We start from the raw sequence: 5,081 nt of genomic DNA, 5'->3' as shown, positions 1-5,081 counted from the left end.
ACTTTGTGCCTAAATTTAGAAGGTTGAAATCTCTATTTTGAAGTGTCGGACGAGATAACACAGGAGGACAGCCCACCCTGACTTCTGTGGCTCTTCTGCTTGGCTCTGCTTAGAGCACAGTCTGGCATTGTCCATGCCCGGGCATCCCCAGATGCCACTTGGGGCCTGAGCAAGCTTTCGTCCTGAACCCCAAATATCATAGCAGCTGCCTCAGGGCCAGGAGCCATTCGGAAGATCCCTCAATGGCCTCTTCTGAACATTCACGGTGAGTTGGCAAGAGCCGTGGGGCCTGTCTGAGAGAAATCAGGGTGTGGTGGGGGCAGTGGAGTCAATACTCAGAGGCCTGGGTCTTGCCTCTGCAAAACCACCCAACTCGGGCAGCTGGCTTAACCTCTCTGAGCCTCATTTCTTCACTCTGTGGTGCCCAGCTTTTCACCGGCCAATGCAATGCAGATTTGGGGATGAGTCAAAAAGGCCTTTCCTTCCAGGCACTCCCAGTTTCATGGGAGAGGGAGCCAAGGAAACAGACAGTAACAGGCCCTGTGCTGGGACAACAGGAGGACTTCCTGGAGGAGGAACCATGTTCTTCTTCTGTAGATTGAGAGAGTCGTAATAACTCATGCTTTTTTATTTCAGAGTATAGTTTTATTGTGAACTGCTTTGTTATAAAAGTCATACATGCTCCTGGTGAAAATTTTGAAGAGAACAGAAAGGTAATAAGTGAAAAGGGTCCCTGGCTCATCCCCAGAAGGAACTAACTATTGTCCACAGGATCTCGAGTGGCCTTCCAGAAATGTTCTCTGTGCATGGAAACCCATGTGGGCAAAGCACAGGAGCCCAAATCAACAGTCACAACAACTCCCGCTTGTCGCGTGTTTACTAGGTGCTCACTGACGCTGTTTGCTAACAACATCTCCTTCTACGTCCACAGTCAGCTTTCCCGGATCAAGCACCAGAAGCCTGCAGAGTCGCAGGGAGCACGGGAAGAGACATTTCCCACCGCTTTGGTGCCAGTGTGCCTGGCTCCCGCCGGAATTTCCCTGTGGTTGAGTTCCCGTGTCCTTGGTTTCCAGACCGGGAAACTGCAGCTCAGAACATCGAGGCAGGGTGCTAAGGCCACGTGGTGGCCAGAGGCAATTCCATGCCGTGAAGCGCCGTGGCAAGCTCCAGGGCCCGTGGGAGGCCACACTGTCCTCAAGTCCTGGCTTCTGGGAGGATAAATATAGCCCTGGCAAGCCGGAGGCCGGTGTCGAAAGCAGAGGCTTAACCTGAAAGTACAGGCCAAAGGGCAGCAGCGCCCTCCGCCCGCGGGGCTGCAGGGCCAGACCCACTGCACTGACCAGTCTCTCCACATTCAGGCCGCTGGCCAGTGCTCCCGCCCACCCAGGTATTCACATGGGCCAGGGCTGTCCCCAGATATGTCATGCGGCAGCTTTGACCCCGTGATTCCACTTCTGGGAGGCGGCGTCCTGGGGATGGGTGCAAACCTTGATGAGGAAAGGGTTCTGCAGTGGACCCGGAGAAGAAGCATTTCGATTACTTTGAATGTTTTTGGTTTTGTTTTTTAAAAAATTTTATTTCACAGAGAGAGAGAGAGAAATAGCCAGAGAGAGAGAGAGCACAAGCAGGGGGAGCAGCAGGCAGAGGGAGAGGGAGAAGCAGGCTCCTCTCTGAGCAAAGAGCCCAATACTGGGCTTGATCCCAAGACCCCAGGATCATGACCTGAGCCAAAGGCAGACGCTTCACCGACTGAGCCAACCAGGCGCCCCTCGGCTACTTTGATGTCAGTCGCTGGCTGCGTGATCCTTTTTTTTTTTTTTAATTAAAGTGAAATTCATGATCAAAAAATCAACTTTTTTTTTTTTTTAAGAGAGAGGTCACACATCCGTGGAGGGGTGCATGGGGGAGGGGGGCAGGGAGAGATGGAGAGAAAGCGTCTCAAGCAGGCTGTATGCCCACCAAAGAGCCCGACACGGGCCAGGTCGCACGACCCCAAGATCACGACTGGGGCCCAAATCAACAGTCGGATGCTCGACAGACTGAGCCACCCGGGCGCCCCCAGAATCAACTGTTTTAAAGGGTACAAGTCACTGGCATTTCACACATTCGCAGTTTTGTGTGACCACTACCTGCATGCGATTCTAAAGCATTTCCATCACTCCTAAATGTGGCCCACAGCCGGGAAGCAGTTACTCCCCCTCCCCCAGCCCCTGGTGACCACCCATCTACGTATGGCCTTCTGTCGCTGTGGACCTGCCTGACCCGGCATGTCATATAAACTGGATCTGACGCTATGTGGCCTTCTGCGGTTGGCCCCTTGGCTTACGTGTTCTACGTTCATCCACATCCCTCCCTCGCGGTGGCTGAGTTATCTTCCCCCGCCGGGTAGACCGCATTGCGTTTATTTATTGTTCTAGCCGCGGCTACGTGGGCTGTTTCCACCTCTGGGCCCTTGTGCGTGTGTTGTTAAGGCACTCGACCTAAGTCAGCTTCACTTGTCACGTCTGCAAAATGGGGACAAGGAAAGGACATACCTCGTGGGGTTGCTAGGCGGCTGGGTGGTTATAGAGGTGAGGCCCTGCCCCAGTGCCTGGCCAGGGCACCATTGTCGATTCTGTGCGGTGTTTGCTCACAATCTGACATTTATTGAGCGCTTACTGGGTACCCTTTGAAGCACTGTACCTGGATTAACTCATTTATGCCAATGTTTTTCCTTCATTCATTAATTTCTCCAGCAACTCTATGGGGGTAGGCCCCACGGGTCAATTCTGTTTTAGAGAAAGCCTGGGCCCTGAGAAGTCAGCTCGGGTGTGGCCCGTGGAGGCAGGACTTGAACCAGCCCGCCTGACCCTGAAGCCTGTGTTCTTAATGCCTTTGCTGGTCTACACTCATGGGGCTGTTTACACAGCCATCCACAGGGATGTCTGTGGTCGTCACCTCTGGATTGGGGCATGTGGGGGATTTTCACCTTCTTTTTCCCCTGGACTGTCTCTCTCACATTTCTGTCATTGTTTGTTTTTACAATGAGCAAATAATGATTTTGTAATCAGAAAGAAACAGTAAATATGATTTTAGATCATAACACATATGTTAAGTTAAAAGAGCCAAACACAAACTCCCAGGTACAGCTTGATCCCCGCAGGTCAAACCGTGTACAGAAACCCCCCCAGGGGACTGTTCCCCAACATACTAATGAGGTTTGCTGAGCCTGATGGGGTGATTGTGATGTTTGGTATAAGTTTGTTGTCTTTCTAGCTTTTCCAGCTATATTTTGACAACAGACAAGTATCATTTTTATATTCGGAGACAGATTCTAAAAACGAAAGACCTACCTTCCCAGCTAGGCCCCCTGGGTGTCTCCGCCTTGGGCCGGCTGGCCAGGTGAGCCCGATCTGCTGACAGGCCTGGATGAGCATGAGAAGTGGCCGATGGGAGGTTCCTGCACAGAGGGACTGGCCTGGGACTTGCTGGCCAGACACCGCCGTTGGCATCCCATCCAGAGACACAGAGACACATACAGGACACTCCAACCTCAGGGACCCCAGTGCCTAGACTGGGGCCACCTCAGCCTTGGACTGTCCCTGTGCTGCCTGCTCAGCCCACCTGGAGTTCCTGCCCCCCACCCAGGGGTGTGTTTCCCAGATCCTCACGCTCCCTCTGGTACAATCGGCAGGGCCCAGGGGCGCATTAACAAGGGCCGCTCGTGATTACAAGAAAGTGTGTGTCCTGGCTGGTTTTACGTGTCGTCGGGTGCCCCCCAACCCCCGCCAAGGGGATAAGTCTATAGCTCCTTCTCCCTCTGCCTGACACACGCTTGAGTCTAGGCCCCCGTGCCCTCCCTGGCCCTGGTTTAAAGTGATCACAAGCACCAGGAAAAGTGGTGGTCGAGCCTCCCTGGACAGGGCTGTGCTATATGCGGCCAGGATGACCAGCGAGATGGCTAAACCCATGACGACAACCCAGCGGGGGCACAAGGGCTGGACCAGCTTCTTCTGGGGGTGCCATTCAGCAGGGCTGTGGCAGACGGGTGGGAGCTCGACGAGATGAGCCGGGAGGAGAAAGACTTCTCAGCCAAGGAAGGGCGGGGAGGGCAGAGGACGCAGCCTCTGACCCCGTGGCCACCTCTGCCTTGGCAGGACACCCGAGTGAGTCCAGCCCAACCCTGACAGCCCCAGCCAGGAAAACAGGTCAGAGCAGGACGGACCCTGGCGGCATTGCATGCAAGCTGGGCTGGGACACACGGCTCGAGCAGAGGAGGGTGGGTGGCCCGGGCTGGCCCCTGGGCCTCCCTGGGGCTGCCGCTCCCGCCAGGACACCCAGGCTGCCCAGCGAGGTGTAGGTTCGTCACAGCCCAGCTGGCAGGGTGGCAGAGCTGCCCCTAGCCCAGACCACAGGATGGGCGGGAGCCCTGTCCCCACCCAGCTGTCCTGACACAGCCCCACCCAGCCTCCTGTGGGCTGGTCGTGCCCTTAGCAGGAGGAGGCACCCGGCCAAGGCAGGCAAACATGTGGGCCTCAGCGTCCCCATCGGTAAATGAGCATGAGTTCTTCCCTTGCAGATCTCCAGCACATCCCGTGAGATAACGTCGGAAAAAGTCCGTCGGGTTGTTACCATCGCTGCCATTGTTATGACTTTACTAGTAGTAGTGTCTACTCTTATGGGAGGACGCCCAGTCCAGTGGGAGAAGAAGACAGCTCTGAATGTGATTCCAGCTCCACTCTGGGTAGCTACAGATGGGGGCACATCACTTTTCCGAACCTCCGTTTCCCATCTGTAATCACCTAGGAAGTGTGTGTCCCTGGGCTCTGCATTGGGGCGTGGCCAGCCTCCGGGAAAGGCCAAGGTCAGACCAGAAGGGCAAGGCTCAACTGGGGCAGCTCCAAAGAAGCAGCGTCCTCTTGGACCAACACCAGGCCACGGCCTGGGCCTCGGCGTGCGTCCCAGCCCGCGGCTGACCCCTGCGTCCTGTGCAGCTTGCAGCACTAACTCTTACAACCCCTCAGCCACGCACGAGCCCTGGCCGTTCATGCGGCATTTCGCCTAGAAGGTGCAGCCACCCCCTTATACAAATAGCACTGTTC

The 5,081-nt window shown here is 55.4% G+C and overlaps 1 long non-coding RNA gene across 1 annotated transcript; it reads right to left on the bottom strand.

Moving 5' to 3' along the window:
• Nucleotides 1-443: 443 nt before the first annotated feature.
• On the bottom strand, nucleotides 444-4,607 carry LOC117804470. Its single transcript, XR_004628942.1, has 2 exons — nucleotides 2,327-4,607; nucleotides 444-1,505 (listed from the first exon to the last, which is right to left on the bottom strand). It is a non-coding gene; the product is annotated as an uncharacterized LOC117804470 (long non-coding RNA).
• Nucleotides 4,608-5,081: the final 474 nt, after the last annotated feature.

Source organism: Ailuropoda melanoleuca, chromosome 11 (genome assembly GCF_002007445.2).
Source record: "Ailuropoda melanoleuca isolate Jingjing chromosome 11, ASM200744v2, whole genome shotgun sequence".
Lineage (NCBI taxonomy): Eukaryota > Metazoa > Chordata > Mammalia > Carnivora > Ursidae > Ailuropoda > Ailuropoda melanoleuca.
The sequence above is the reverse complement of the archived record's forward strand: the minus strand, read 5'-3'. Positions and strand labels throughout refer to the sequence as shown.